Genomic DNA, 17,386 nt, shown 5'->3' on the forward strand with positions numbered 1-17,386 from the left:
TCTGTCCCTCTCCATTCCTCTCTGTAAAACATCAATAATATATATTTTAAAAAACAAACAAAACAAAAAAAAAACAGGAGAAAATCTTCAAGACTAGAACTAGCCAAGGAATTCTTACACTTGAAACCAAAAGCAAGGAGAAATTGATAAATTGGAACTCATCAAAATTAAAAATGTTAATGAAGAGAATGTTATGAGGATGGAAAGGCAAATTAGCCTGAAAGAAAATATTTGCAAATCACATATGAGGTGATGGACTTGTATCTAAACTACATAAAAAACTCCCAAAACTCAACAGTAAAATAAAATTAAAAATCTATTTAGAAAATGGTCAAAATACATGAATATATATTTTACCAAAGAGGATCTGTAAATAGCAAGTAAGCATATGAAATGACATTCAAAATCATTAGCTATTAAAAATGCAAATTAAAACCACAATGAGAAATCACTATACACTTATCAGAATGGCACAAGTAGAAGTAGTGATGACATCAACTGCTAGTGAGGGCTCTGTGGCCTTGTGGGTAAATCTCTGCAGTCCTTGATTGCACCTCCCTTGAGGCAAGTTCTTGGTTGGGATGATAGTGAGTGCCTGGGCCAACAGATTTCTGCTGGACTGACCACCAGTCCTCCCTCACACCTAGTGGGTCTCATACCAAGACTGAATATGATTGGCTCACCCTAGGGACCCCACGATGCGAAGTCCTTCCAATACCATCCACAAGACATTGGCTCAAGCTGGCAGAAAGCAACTTCAGAAAAGTCAGGCAGGAAGGAGTATCCCTTCTCCCTGCTATAGAATTCCATGGAAATGTCGTATTTTTACATTTCAACCGCTCAGAATTCAACACAGATGGGGCCCCACAGACTCACCGCCTGCCATTTTCAGCTCAAAAAATGATTCTCCGAAGACCCTTTTGGGGCCATGTCTGTTCAGGGTGTGAAAGATAGGATTATTTTTTAGTGTGAACAGGATGAGAAGGGAGGAAAAGGAAAAAACGAGTGACACAGAAGTGACCAAATGATGAAGGAAGGGTTCCTGCCAGGCACATCCAAGGAACAGTCTCCATTAGCTTCAAAGGAGCTGTATGTGGGGCTGAGCCCGTGGGCAAGGGTGGAGATGAGAGATGGGCCCAAGGAGGGGAACGGAGCACATCAAAGACTCAGGCTGACCTGTGACTGCCCCTCCCTGTGCACACTTGGGGGCTAAGGGGCTCTTTCCCACTCAGCTTTGCCCCATGCAGGAGAGCCAGGCGTTTGCACCAAAGGGTCACTCATAGGGAGCTTTGATGGCTGCACACATGGGGCCTGGGAGCTAAAACACAAAATGATGATAACAAGAAGCAAATGCCCCAGGCCAGGGGGAGGGGGACACAAAGAGAGAAGTGCCCAGCTAGTCTGAGACCCTCCTGGCCCACGGGCCTAGTCCCTCCCGGGAGAATGTGATTTCAGTAGCAAAGTACCATTGCAGAAGGGACGAAGGAGGTGGGTCCAAACACTGGCAAAGCGATAAATGACTAAGTGAGGATCAAAAAGGACGCACCTTTATTTTCTTGCCTAATTGGGCCTTTCCTCCAAGCGATGGCTTCTCCTGAGTAGTGGGGAGGGAAACGCACCTTTACTCACAAGTCAGAATTAGGTTTACAGGGCTTTTATCCTCAGTGTCTTTGCTTGCAGTTGTACACCTTTCTTATGGTTCAATATTTACTAAAGAAATGCAAAGGAAAAGGGATCCCATGGTTGCAGAAGACAACATAATTATAAGGGTCAACTTGATAAGACATATAATCTTCAGAAACCTGCAGGTTTGCCTAATGAAATATTTAGTATCAGTCACTGTTGGACCCAGAGAGAGCAATGTAAATGATGCTTCCATCTCAACTTTTCAGTGTGTGCAAAAATATCATGTGCCTATGTTCTTATACATGTTCTTTTTCTTATAATATATTAACACTATGTGTTACTAAGAAATAGTAACTTTGATTCTAGGCTTGAATTCAATTTCTTTTATAAATTTGAAAAAACAAGCTCTTTTTTCTTTAGTTATATTTCACACAAAAAGAAACAAACTAATGAAACCTAATCCTTGGTTTACTTTGTACCATATACTAGAAAATAGTAACTTGATTCTAGGCTTGGAATTCAATTTTTTTTTAAATTTGAAAAAACAAGCTCTTTTTTCTTTAGTTATATTTCACACAAAAAGAAACAAACTAATGAAACCTAATCCTTGGTTTACTTTGTACCATAATTTGTATTCCCATACATTTTATTATTTTGAATATAGCATGAGCATTTTCTTTCAAATTCAGTCATAATCAAGCATTTTAAAATAATAAAACAGTGTCAACAACAAATAATTTGTGCTCTCCGAGCCTGAAGAACAAGGGGACTTTACTTCTCTTTCTCTGTCCATAAGATTCCAGTTATGCTCATATCACTGTAGTTATATACATGACAGGATAAAACACAATTTTAAGCTAGAAATTTGGTAATATGGTCTCTAAAGTCATTCTGAAGCATCTTAGAGTGAATGAATCTACAATTATAAAAATTACTTTTGTAAGACTGGCTGCACTTGGAGATATGATCAGGTGATCATATTGCTAAAATAAAGTGTATTAAATTTAACATTATTTCAGTTCTGTCATTTCATTCAAATCCTCATAAATTACCACAGCATTCTGGGTAAACCATTAGCATACTCCTTTTACTTATGTTCCTTCTTTCTTCTCTTTTTAATCCCAAAGAAATGGCTATAATGAGTTGCTGATAAAATGACAAATAGGAACAAGCCCAATTCATTCGAAGATTGCATATTCAGAAGAGATCTGATTCTAATTCCAGGAAGAACTAAAAGTGGCAGCATGGACCAAGGTGACCCCTTGTCCATCCGTCCCCTCTCATTACCCTTGGTCTGGCTTAGAGAATAGTCCAGGTGGTAAAGCTCACCATGGCTACTGAACCACAACGGTGTGCAAAGCCACTGGAAGAACGTGACCATCACTCCCAGGTGAGACTCCTGTGTAGCAAAGCCTCAGAGACAGTAAACCGAGTAGTAAATGGGGGAGGGGATCCCCAGTGCAGCAGCAGGAGCCAGTGACCCAGACGCTCACACCTCTCGCCCACAGGCAGTGGCCCCTCCTTCCAAGGTTTGCTGTCCTGTACCATCGTCTGTCCACCCAGCCCCTTGGGAGGTGGACAGTAAGAAGTCAGATTTCAGGGCTAAGGAGAGGATGAGCCAGGCTGGGAGAAGATGACTCTAAATACCAAGGAGCTTTCCACACCTGATCACTGATAAAGCCACTGGCAGTATTTGGAGAAGTCAAGCTTTCTCACTCTCAGAGGCCCTGCCTCAAGTAATCTCAAACATGGCCACAGGCCCACAAATCCCACATTTAACCTAACTCTTTGCTTTGAAGTTTTTGAAGGGTTTTATCATTGTTCTTGAGAGATAGCATAGTAAACTGGTTAAGCACTATGTAAAAACCCCAGCTCTGTGTGATTTGAAAAGTTATTTCACATCGCTCTGCCTCATTTATAAAATGGAAGTAACAATAGTGCTTATGTCATGGGTTATTATGATGACTCAATGAATTAATATACATCAGGAGGTAGAAATGCGTTTAGCACAAAATAAGTCCTATGCAAGTGTTCTTTGTGGTTGCTGTTGTGCTGTTTGGCAACAAATAACTCCTTTAATCTACAATTGGCTATGCCTGCTTGGCAATTCTCATGCACACTCAGGGATCCTTGATATAAGAACTAACGAAATTATTTCCAAATGCAACACAATTTTGATGAAAAGTAGATTCAACCATAAATGAACTTGACCTGCTATGTTTTAAAACCATTTCATTAAAATGTTTAAATTTCAGTTTTGAAGCTTTCTTATCCTATTTTGGAGTTTCTCATTCTTTTGTTTTTCAGATCGCTTCAGAGACCTGGGAGAGCTGATGGTCACAGGCACCGCGCCAGAGCCCCTGTGGAGGCTCTGAGCACATCACCAATGGAACGCCCAGCCACATCGGTGCATGTCGGGGGCACTCGGTGGCAGGACTCTAGAAGCCTGAGCTCCAGGGTTCAGTGTGATGCCTTCTATTTATAACTCAGTCATTTGTAACCTCACTCCTGTCTGCTGCATTCATTCCACAGTCTCGTTCCCAAACCTTCCAAGCAAGCAGCTAGGAGTTGTCACTGCATCCCAAATTACCACTCACAGGAGGCGTTTCTCATTATAATACGAGCATGAAGAGGGGTCCATCACTCAACAGTTCCTGTGGCTTAGTCTCCGTTGAACTGTCTAATCCATTTGGTCTCAGATGGTTTTCGCCCATCACTCTTGTATCTCTCCATCTTGTTGACTGATATATGTCCTTCGAAATGCAACCAGTCAGTTCATGTACATGATGTCTTCTAACTAGTCATTAAACTTTTAAAAAATAACTAAAACCTTACCACATAGTTATTCTTTATTTTTATGAAATCTTTTACCACATAGAGTCTACATCTAATACTTAATATGTAATCATGAATAAATAATCTATTATATACCATAATCACTTAATATAAATCCTATAATATACATAATGCTAAATATGAATCCTCCTACAAAAAAATCTTACCATTAAAAAATCCTTCTATAAAAATATCTCTTTGTCTCATAAGCAATATTGCCTCATCCGTTTCTGGCTATGTGACACTAAATGTCACGTTCCCCATGTCCTCAGTAAATGCTGCTTGCAGTGGTCAAAAGGGGACAAATACCATGTGGCACTGGATGGTGCAGTGATTCCCAGTTACTGGGGAAAAGCAATGAGCAGAATTAATTGTTTATAAACATGTTGACACGGATAGACACCCTTTAACCTATAGTGGACACTAATGTACACAAAAGCACCGCAGCAAAGGGGCCTTCAAGTCCGAGTGGCCACAAAGTATATTAAGTCAAGTCCATGGGGAGATGGGAAGTCTAATAGAAATGCCAGTGGCCTTGCTATTAGTTCTTCAAATGAATGTCCCTCCCACAGGTATCCCAAGTTTGCCTTTGGTAGTGCACCCCGGGCTTTTCTCCCACAAAGGGTAACTGAAATATAGCCCCTTCATACCCATACCCGGGCCTTCCCGAGAAGGAGCACATCAGTGTCAATGACTTTCTAACGTAGCAATCATTGCCCATGTGGGAAGGACTTCAAGGTTCCTAGGAATAGAACTGAAGAGCATTTATAGAGAACAGTTTTCGTTTTTGTTTTAATCCTCACCCAAGATACTTTTCCCATCAATCTTCAGAGAGAGTGGGAGAGAAAGAGGGAGGGAGGGGAAGAGACACACTCAGAGAGAAAGAAACATCAGTGTGAGAGAGACACATGGATGCTTGCCTCCCACATGTTGGGGCTGGGGATCAAAACTGCAACCTAGGCACATGCCCTGGACCAGAATCAAACCCGGGACCTTTCAGTCTGCAGGTCAATGCTCTATCCACTGAGCCAAACCAGCTAGGGTGATGTAGCCCTCTTTTAGTTCTTTAAAGTCACTTAGGACTCCTTCCCTCACAAATACAGAATGCTGTAGTCACTCAGTACTCAATAAATTGTGATGAATGAATAAATACAGTTGGGAGATGGTTATTTTCTCTAAGGGAAAATCAACAGTGTATTTCACAGTTTACAAGGTACATTGACTTTACTGCTCTATTTAGACTCAGAGTCATGGGCTCCCCTGCTTTCCATCTTCCCTCCCCATCTGTCCACTGTCATTTTGCCCTTTAGCAGAGCCACCTCCATGGGTGTCTGGAACATGAATGTCCTCCAGTTGCGGACCCAGGTCCCAGACCCCCTCTGCTGGCCTATGTTCCCCTTATTGCTTCTGCACCAAGACATCAGGGGCTTCAATGGGGAGAGTTGAAGGGACCACTTGGGGAAAACCCTTCAAGCAAGAAGGTGAGAAAAGGGGAAATTCTTAGTGCTGGAGGGTGGGGGTGAGACTCAGAGGGAAAGGTAACAATTCTTTCAGTGTGTGTGTGTGTGTGTGTGTGTGTGTGTGTGTGTTGAGGAAGATGGAAAGCTAAGGAGAGGTGGGGGAGCAAGGGGAGGCATCAAGACAGAGAAGAGTAAATGATAAAAAGTTTGGAAAACTTCAATGCTGTTTATACATATGAGTAAAATAAGGAAAAGGAAAATGAGGGGAAAACATGGTTTGGCTTTGTCATACTATAGTAATTACTGTCATTTATGAAAACTCCTTACCGTTTATGGTGAATTACTATTGCCACATGCAACATGATTATTATGCCACCCATTGGTATGTGTTACAACACAAAACTCTGATCCTCCATGTGTGATCCTTAGTCTCATAGAGCAGAGCCATCTGCTCAGTTTGGAAGCGTTAACTAAGATCAGGAGAGGGAATCAGGGCTGATAGAGGAATAGAGTCAATGACATGGGTTCTAATACAGAGTAGCATGGAAGCCATGAAGAGAGGTTATTCCACTGGGATCTCCCCTTGTTGAAATTCTTAGTAAGGTATCTAAGTTTCAATCAATGTTAAGAGAAGGAAGAACTCTGGAGTAAATAGATATAGTATAACATATAGCATATATTCAAATTGTTATTGATTAAAAAATAAAATGACCAGATGAGATTGTGGGAAATTTTCAAGAAATTAGGGCTGCCGAAACCGGTTTGGCTCAGTGGATAGGGCGTCGGTCTGCGGACTGAAAGGTCCCGGGTTCGATTCCGGTCAAGGGCATGTACCTTGGTTGCAGGCATATCCCCAGTGGGAGATGTGCAGGAGGCAGCTGATTGATGTTTCTCTCTCATCAATGTCTCTAACTCTCTATCTCTCTCCCTTCCTCTCTGTAAAAAATCAATAAAATTTAAAAAAAAAAAGAAATTAGGGCTGATCAGGATAAGATTGGTTCAGTGATGCAAATGGCTTCTAGAAGGGTTTTTGGTTTCTTTCCATTCACATAAGTGCCACATAAGAGGGATCCCTGTTCTGCCGTGATCTCTCAGGTAATCCTGAGTGAGGAACATCACCTTCCTAGGACTCCACTGACTCACAAAATAAAAGGATTGCACTTGGTAGTTTCTAAAGATTTGGCTAATCCTACCATTCCTAAATGGCTGAAGTGGGATTTGGTTTGCCTGACTGCCAGATGATGCATCCCAGGTAAGCACCATTGACTGGTCTTGGAGTCTCTGCTCTGCAAGATGCACAAAGAACACACAGATGCTCTCTCTTCCAGATTCAGTAGCTCTAATTCTGTCCTTTTCCTAAAAGGAGGTAAACTTAGGTGTTAGGACTTACAAGGCAATATAATTCTTAATGGCCATTTGGTAAGCTTCCCCGCCACAGGAGAACAAAGACCAGGAACACTTGTAGAAGGAAATGCCAGACACCAGGACTCAAACCATATAAGGAACTAAAACTGCCCAGAAACAGCCAATTGCACAACTGCATTCCTGTTGACCGAACCCCACTGCCCAAGCCCACCAACCAAGCCCCCAAAACCTATTGACGACAAATGCTTCCCGCCAGTGGCTGTATATAAGGACGAGACTCCAACTCCTAGGAGTTGCCATCATCTACCCAATACTCTTTGGCTCGGTGCTGTGTAGCCCTTCCCTATGGCTATCCCCATCCCCCATCCCCTTTTCTTTCAATAAATTCAATTTTTCTCTATTCACTGCCTGAGATTCCTATTTAGCCTGCCCGCACACCCCCGACTTTAACCTTTCATTAGGTAATTCCTACTCCTTGGCTCTTGTGACATATATGCTGGTACCACTTGCTTCTTGACTTTTATTTCTTGCTAAGAAAAAAGAAGAGAGGAGGGAAAAATAGTCTTTGGGTAGCTGAAAGGCATCATGTTGAGTGTTGCAAGACTGCATTTTTCATACAGAGCATCCTGTGCTACATTCATCATAGCTGCCAGGATTTTAGAAGCAGATCTGAACCTAGAGTCTCTCACCTTTAACACCTCCAGGATGAGACAAAGGGGAGAAACCCAAACCAGGAAGAGCCTGAGTAGCTGCAGATGTGGGAACCCTATTCTGACTGGGCCAGCCCATCTAAAACCTTTCAAGTCCCTCAGCTAATATTACCCACCTTTTGCCCTGCAAGAACTCTACCTTGTCTAAACTTTTCATTCCTGTGTCTGATTCCATTTTTCAGCTACCACCTCTGACTTGCAGAAAATAATCTACATGCTTTATGCATGTTTGGTAATTATCCAGTTAACCTCAGCTGTCTTCCTATCTGTAGCCTTGGTTTCTAAGCTTGCAAAGATCATGCATTGTTTTGTTTCAAGTACTTGATGGGGTGCCCACTGAGGGGCTACAGGCAATAAAAGCTCTTAATAATAATGGAATTATCTTAGTGCTGAAGGTGTCACCTCCAGTCTCTGAGGCCCCCTGCCACGTGACTGCTCCCTGGCCTCCCTGGGTAAGTCCATTTATGATATCATCTTACCCCCAGTGTGGCCCAGAGTCATCTCTCTTTGTTATGCATATTATGGGTTTCTAAAATTATACAGAGAGTTTAAATATTAATTTGCCTGTCTGTATATTCCAATTCCAGAACACCAAGGAAAAACTTGGCGATTGGTATCACATTATTTAAATATTGCATGTATTTACTTGATAATACACAGTCATTTTTCTCACTTGTATATGTAATAAACACACTCCCCAAACCATAATTCTCTATGATATTTATCTGAATGATATAAACATTCCTTTGAATAATAAGGCTTTGTGTAACCTCCCATGACAGTTTGTCTATTAAAAAGGAAATTAAATATACAAAGCTATGGGAAAAATCACTGTGAGGCAATAATGAACTTAGCAAAATCAAGAAGGAAAATGAAATAAGACTTATATGAAGCCTACACTTCCCTTTCACTTCCTATTGATTCATCACTTATCACCAGAAATGTGGCTGGAGGCCCATCCCTGCATCACATATGCACAGATCTTCTCTGATTACACTCTGGACACAAAGGGAACCACAGTAAAAGTGCTTCAACTCACTAATGGGTGAAGAGCTAAGTTTCTGGCAAAGGAATTTGTCTCTATGGGATGCATCCTCTCTGATTTCTCCCAGTTCCTGATCGTTTACTTAGAAATGTTCCCCCAAAATAATTTTTATTTCACAATTCAGCTTCTGATTTGAATTCATCCAACTTAGAGTCCCATGATCTTATTTTCTGGGTCAGAAACTCCTCCCTAGAAGTAGCACCCCATCTCCACCAGTCATTTTCTTATATAAATGTACAAGCCAGTATAACAAGGATATATTGGGTATGAATACAGTCAAACATATGCTGTTAAACATTCTTGTTTTAAAACTGGCCACATGTTGACACTCAAACTTTTAAAAATTTTTGGAGGAGAATTGGGGTGTGCTATGCTTCAGTGTCAATAACAGCTTTATGAATATAAGCAATTTGCAAATATGTTATTCATGATATAAGTTGTTTTTTGTCTTTTACTAATTAATTATTTCTGGCACTTAATCTGCCTAAAATTGCCATTTAATTGAAGTCAAACATGTATGGCCACAATGATTTATTAAAATATTTTTTAAAAGAGGAACAGCTCAGCCAGTATGGCTCAGTGGTTGAGTGTTGACCCAGGAACCAAGAGGTCACCAGTTAGATTTCTGGTCAGAGCACATGCCCAGTTGCAGACTCAATCCCCAGTGGTGGCCGGGGTGGAGGAGGTGGGTGCAGGGGTCAGCCTATCTATGAGGTTTCTCTCTCTATTCCTCTCCCTTTCTCTCTCTCTCTAAAAAAATCAACAAAACATTTAATATTTAAAACAAAAAGGGGCACAAGTTTTAAATTGGGGGGGGGGGTTATTTCCTCAAAGTAACATTGGCCATCTCTTTTTTAAATGACGAAAAGCTAGACCCAGTAAAAGTCATACCCCTGAGAAAACTAAAACCCACTTCCCCCCAAATGAAAAAAGCAACAGTCATGACTTTCCACCGGTGAGTTTGCTTGAACGGTGCTTAGATCAGCTCCCTGCTTAGTATAAAACATGAAAAGGCAGTACGTATTGCAGCTATAAAATAAAAGTCATCATTTTAAAAGCCCTCCTGGTAATGCCTTTAAAATCAGCAGTCAGGAAACCATTAGAGTAATTACCAATCCCCCAAAAACCTGGTAGTTAATCATTTCTGGAAGCTCTCCACAGCAACCCGAGGCCCGCCCCCTGCCCATCTCCACCAGCAGCCAGGAGGCTCCGTGGCTGGAGCTGAGCTGAAAAGAGGCACCAAGCAAACGTGGGTGGGTTCATTCAACTTTGGTCAAATGAGAGACTCTGCCTGTGGGGAGGGTTGGAGTTTGTCTTCTGAGTAGGGGAGTGAGGTGAAGTCTCACCAGGTACCCACAGCCTGGGGCTCTCAGCCCTCAGGCTCACTTACAGGCACACTAAGCTCAGAGGTGCAGGGGTGCAGGAAGGTCTGGGAGCTGGTGACTTGAAAGTCTGGAATTTATGTCCCAAAGCCTACATCCTCTCTCATCCCCCTGCCGCGTCTCCCTCTATTGTCACAGTAAACAGGGACTACCAAGACACTTTCCCAGGATAGGATCTTACATTACACACTTCACATTCCAGAATCGTTTTAGTGATACAGGGAAAATCAGGATTTCGTTCCAAATAAAGTTGAGTTCTGCATACTTGCTTATTTTGGACTGGCATGTTAGTTTGTGGTTTTTGTTTTGTTCTGTAGCTATAGACGTTGAATAACAGGAATTAAATTTGTCATTCTTTATCATACTGTGTACAAGAAACTAAAGAAAGGAAAAAGATAAATTATATACACATATGTGCAAATTGATCTCACAGAAAGACAGGAAGTAGAAAGGTTTAAAGTTCTCCCTCTTGGTAATTTCTCCTCTTCCCTCTCCTCCTTTTCCTCTTCTCCTTCCCTCAGAGCCTGAGGCAGCAGCATGCCTGCAGGTGCTCACAGAGGTCAGTTCTGGGCCAGCCCCGGGCCTCCTAGGGCTCCTGTGCTTTGCCTGATAGGTGTGAGCCTGCCCTGAGCTCCATCACCTCAAAGCCTTGCCACTGGCTTCTATTCTGGCCATCAGACATTTGGCAAGCTATTCCTAGGCAAAAATGTTTCCATGTACTTCCTATTTCTGAATGCCTACACTTAAACAAAAAGGGAATTTCATGCAAGATGGTGGACCAAGACTTCAGAGTTTGTCTGTTTACTTCCAGTTGGCACCTGTTGGTTAACCCCATAGCTACAGCTGGTGGTGATTTTGGATCATATAAATGTATGCTCTTACTCCTCCCACCCGATGCTCAAATTTACATCTTTAACATTTAAAAGTCCAATTCGTAGTCTCAAATAGAATATTCTTTAGAAGTAAACTCACAAACAACCCAGAGCTCAGTTTCCTAATTTATATGGCAGAGAGAACTTGTCTTCAATTTTCTGCACTTAACTCCCATGAGTTTTATTTTGGAGGGAAAATCAATTAGGATCCCAAAGTTATGCTTCACTCATATAGTAGAGTCCAGAAAAGCAGGTGAATTGGCAATGCAGAGGTGATGCTAGGCCACCTAGGTATGACTAGTTGGGCAGGTGAAATACTGTCTGACCTTGATGTTTGTGAGAGCACTGGGGATAGAAGCAGCCCAGGCTCGGAGCGCTCAGGGTCCCATCAGTGCCTCAGGTTACCTACTAGTAAATGCAGAAGCGGGACAGCAAAGGCCATTCTTCTTAACCAGTGCTAGCATTGGGCAGACTGCAGAGTTCCTCAAGTTTGGAACTGGCAAGAAGAGAGTAGCAATAAATGAACTTTTAAAATACAAATTTTTATTGCCAGGATTCCAAGCCTGACATTAAAAAAAAAAAACCTGCTTTCCCCCATTACTACAATTCAATACATAGCAGTCTCATGTAAGTGTCTTCCATTTTCCCCAATTTCACACCAGATTTACCTGATAGATGAGTGTACTTAAGTAAATAGCACACACAATTTTAATAGGACAGGTGCTTTAACTGTAAATGGAAGGTCATTGCTATTATTTCAATTAACAACGTAAGCTACAAAAACACAGGAGAGTGAATTAATTTAAAGCTTCCATTTTATGCTACCAGTAAGGGCATCTTTGGACCCCCTGGTTGTCTTGGCAACTCCAGTATCCCAACCAGCAGAAGCAGCCTCTGCCGATCCCCTTCTCGGCATGCACACAGTTCAGATAGTACATTAGCAAAGAATATGATGCCCATGTAAATGTTGAAATATTTTCGTTGCCATAGAGATAAGAAGAATGGCAAAAATACAGGAGTACTTGACATACTCTGAGGCAGACTTTTAATTTTTTACAAAAATCTCAAACGACAATGCCAAGATGGCTGAAAGCACCTTAGGGCTTTTATGCTCACTGACTATGCACACAAGTCCCCCATCCCAATAATGTGGGTGGAATCCAAGCATTCTGGCTCAATAGCCAATGAGGAGACACATGGAGGGGTGCAGGGGCCGTGATCATTATTCTTTGCATTGAGCACACACATAAAAGGGATAAAAGAGAGTGGAGACAATTTACCATGTTAGTTACTTATTTCTTCAGAGATGGGAAACCAAATCCACAACAATTTTTTATACTTCCACTGCTGTGGAACCTGGAGCACTGGCAAGGATAACCTTGAATATGTCATGATGTGTTTCTTGTCAGCCGTTCCCCTCTGTGCAAACAGCCTGTACAATTTCTTTAGAGGAGGTGGCTTGTTAAACAATGTGATGTGTGTATCTGTCAAAGCAAAAGGTGGTGGGGGTGAGTAGGGAGGCTTTGCACGTCATGTTCTAAGTAGTGAACAGTTCTTCTAAAAATCTGTTGTTCTAAAACATTAGGGGAGGGGGAAGAGCTTTGCTTTTCTCCAAAGTTAACATCTAATTTTCATAAAAACTGTGGAAATTTCCATGAGCTTCCATCAAACGAATCAGCTATTAAATATTTCCTAAATTAGTTCTTGCCCAAGACCTGAGAAATGCTTGCAATCACTTTCAGTACGGCGCCCTGGAGGGGACCGGAAGTGGCACTAAAGGGCAAATGGACGATGGTATGACTGACTTCCAGCAGCATTGGTCAGTCAGTACTAGCCACTCATTCCTCCTAGTAACCCTCTCCAACCTCAACTTCCTCTAAGTATTTCTCCCCTGTCCATGGCAATTACTGAGTGTCAGAGTTCTCCCAAAGTCCTGTCCTCCTCCTGTGTACTCTCCTGGTATGACCTCATCAACTTTCTTATTGTCAGCTCCCTCCAAAGCAGCAATTTCCAACCTTTTTCATCTCCTGGCACACATCAACTAATTACTAAAATTCTGTGGCACACCAAAAATACATTTTTTGCTGATCTGACAAAAATTAGGTATAATTTTTATTCATTCACATCAGACGGCTATTGTTGTATAGGTTGTCATCATTTTTATTTGACAATCTAAGAGAAAAGAGATCAGTGCGCCTGACTAAATAGTCAGGTATTACCTGTTTTTAAAAAATTTCTTGTGGCACACCAGTGTGCTATGGCACACCGGTTGAAAATCACTGCTCTAAAGTGCTGTTCAATCATCCAGAACCCTCTCCTAATCCCTACACTAACTGCCAACTGGTTTTCTCCACCTGGATGTTCTATTCCTAACATAGCATATTATAAGTCAACTCATCATCGTTCCTTTCCCTCCATCCCCCATCTCCACACATAGCAACCTAAGACTGAAACCTTAGGTTTTTCCAGATCCTTCTCTCTGCCATGACTCAAAAAGTCACCAAGTCACTGGTAATCAAAGTGATGCCCCTCCAGATCCATCAGATGCTCTCTCCATGACTTTGAGCTTTGAGCAAGGTTTTGCAAGATGAAAATAAGCAACAAGAAAGGGGCAGGGGGTCATTTCTTCTTCCACCAGCACACTGCAAGAGCGTGTTTTCTTCCTACCCAGACTCCCAGAGCTGCTCAGGTTTCTATTTCTATCACAACCTCGTTCTTGACTCTTTCCTTTGGTTTAGTCCAAAATAAAAACATTTATCTGCTTAAATTAGCCAGATTTGGTTTTTTGTTATTTGTAGTATAACCTTGATCAATACAGATATTGATGGAGGAAATATTTCCGGAGGAGTATTGAGGGAAAAAAGGATGGGGCAGAATCTTCATGAACTATGTCATGTAATCATTTGAAACTTGAGCGCATCAGTATCCTGCAAGGTGGAGTTTGCTTAAAGAAGCCATTGGTGTGTAACTCCCCTCTAGACTTGAAGGGCACGATTGAGACTTACTCATCTTACTTATCTCTCCCATTCACAGGGGCTTAATAAATGATTTTGACTGCCCATAGACCCACCCTGCTTGTGCCAAACCACCACTTCTCTCTGCTTCGAATCCTATCCTAAGAGCATACACTATTCTTAAGGTACCTGAAATGAGAGTTTCACTTCTAGGACAATGACGCATAGTTAGTGCCCCATTACAGTTTCTGATTGGTTCCCTTTTGAAAATATGCACTTCTCATGACATATACAATCACTTCCTAATCTGCCCAAGGGCATGTTGAAGAGCTAAATGTAAAATATGCTGGGGCTGAAGCTGACTCACAGGGGAGAGGTCCACGACACAACGATCCACATGCCTTCGCAGTGGCTGGCTGTGTTGGCATCGCCCTGCTCCCTGGCCTGCCATTCATGGGGTTGGTTATTCCTGTCCTTATCCATCTGTTGCTATGCTACAGCTTCTGTCAGTCAGTATTCATTTTTTACTGAGCACCCACGCTTGTGCCAAGCACCACAAAGAAACATGACACATAGTCATGGGCCCTGAGAGCATCCAAGCCAGGAGGTGGCCCGATAGAGACTATAACATGCAAGGGACAGTGCACAACGACATCAGGCTGCTATGGAGAAGCGACAAGGATGAGAGAGCTAATGTGGCAAGAAAGGCTGGAAGGAGGATTCAAGACATAACCTGGATCTCGAAGTGTAGGTTTGAAAAGATAAGGGAATGGTGAAATGGGAGGGGTATGAGGGCAGAGTGGCACAGACTGTGAGCAGAACCGTGAAGAAGGGAATGCCCAAATCCCAATTGGCATTAGTCTGGAGCAAAGATTCCTTTAGGAAGTTAAAGATATAGGGTTGTGCAAAAGACTACCACACGTTGCAAAGGACAAGTCTCCACCTTCCAAGCCACATTTTCTTTGGGGGCCAAAGAAACATAACAACATAAAGTGTGTCCAAAGGTGGCGGTGACGTCAAGTAAGATGGCTCCTGGGAAGACCCCTGACACCCAGGAAGCACTCTACAGCTCTCAGTCACACTCCACCCCTTGATGTTATCGCCCTGTCAGTTCCCAGGCCCCTTCTTTTCCATTCCTGGCCTGCCCCCTGAAGAAGTCAAGTAGCATTTTCTGTGGATCTTGGCATTTAGGGACAACTTCAGTGTGACCTGCTCATCCTTGAAAGCCCAAACCTTGTGGGTGTGTTTGCACATTTGTTCTTCCACTGACAGGATCGAATGTGCAGGGCCACCCGGGAATGCCAACTCCAGGGTTTAGAACAATCCTGGAGCCAAGAGCGCCTGCCAAGCCCTGCTCTCACTGTCCCGGTGTCTCTGAATGGTGACAACCAAGAATAAACGGGAAGGGAGCCTGCTTTGCCTGTTGTCTGGGAGGGCTGGCAGTTGGCCAAGAAGCAGCAGCAGGGCCGGAGGGGCTGGGAAGAGCTCCCGGTGCTCCCTTCCTGTCTTTGCAGGGGCTGCATTTTCCCCTTCCTTGTGCCAGGCATAACTGGATGATGAGGGAGTGTCAGGCTCAAGTGTGTGGTCAATGCGGGTGAGTGGTGTTGGAGAAGCCTGCTTGACAGAAGAGGTGACTGAGGCACCCTCACCTCCCCAAGGGGTCCGGGCTCTGCCAAGTCCTTTGGCCAGAAAAGAGAACTCGGCATCCCGGTGGGAGTAATTGCACAGCTGAACCTATGCCAAATCAATCTGTGCCCTTCATGAGTCTGAGCTAGCCATGCGCCATTTCCAGAAGAGCCCAATGGGATGGTGAGGCTCTCCTGGGAAGCGCTTCCTCCTGTCAGGACCGAGATGGGAAAGGAAGCAGGCAGCCTTGTGCTGCAGAGGAGACGGCGCCTCCCAGACACTCCCCACCAGTCCAATCGAGCTCCCTTTTCTTCACTTTCAGACGTAGAGAAAGAAAGACTCAAAATGGAGCTAGGGAAAGCCTGGGAAAGAATTTATATAGACAAAGTAGGAACTGAGCATACTTGGAGAGTTTTAAAGCTTTAGACAAAACAAATTCTACCCTAATGAAGGTAACCAGTACTACACAGAAACTAAGGCATGCCCTGACCGGTTTGGCTCAGTGGACAGAGCGTCAGACAAAGGTCCCGGGTTCGATTTTGGTCGAGGGCATGTACCTTGGTTGCAGGCTCGACCCCCAGTAGGGGGCATGCAGGAAGCAGCTGATTGATGTTTCTCATCAATGTTTCTAACTCTATCTCTCCCCCTTCCTCTCTATAAAAAGCCAATTATATATATACACTAAGGCATACTATTGACTCCCTGTCCCACTGGTAATTACAAAGAAACAAGGCAGAGGTTCAGACTGACCCCAGTTTTCTTTCTGGCCCCAGAATTGGCTGTCACCGCCTCAGAGTTATTTTGAGAATTAAATAGTATATATGAAATACTTAGCACTTAGTAACTACTAAGAGAAACAGAACCAATCAATAGTGGCTGTGTTTATAAAGAAACACACACAAACAGAGAAGGAGGGAGGGAGGGAGGGAGATATCTTTAGTTTAAGGAATTGACTCAGGAGATTATGGGGGGCTGACAACGCTAAATTTTGAATGGCAGGCTGCAGGTTGGAGCCCAGAGGAGAGCTGATGTTGCAGCTGAAGTCTAAAGGCAGTCTGTTGGCAGAATTCCCTCTTCTGAGGGGCACTGCAGTGTTTTTCTGTGAAGAACTTCTACTGATTGGATGAGACCCACCCACATCAGGGAAGGCAACCTGCTTTACTCCAAGTTGACTGATTTAAATGTTAATCACTTCTAATAAACACTTCCACGGCAACACCTAGACTGGTGTTTGACCAAATATCTGGGAACCAGGGTCTGGTTGACATACAAAACTGACAGACACAGACCATACCCAACACCTCCTCCTTCTGGCCTACCATCCTTAGATCCAGAGAACTTTGACCTTGAGATTCTAGGTTTGGAGCCACAGATGACAGAATCTGCCCTACATTCCTTCCAGAAGAAACATGTGCCATCAAAGCATGTTTTGAACATTTTGGGGAATTTGAAGGTAGTTTTGGATTTTCTCCCCATAAAATATACATTCACAGCAAAACTTCATACAATTT

The sequence above is a fragment of the Myotis davidii genome, unplaced genomic scaffold, assembly GCF_000327345.1.
Source record: "Myotis davidii unplaced genomic scaffold, ASM32734v1 scaffold242, whole genome shotgun sequence".
NCBI lineage: Eukaryota > Metazoa > Chordata > Mammalia > Chiroptera > Vespertilionidae > Myotis > Myotis davidii.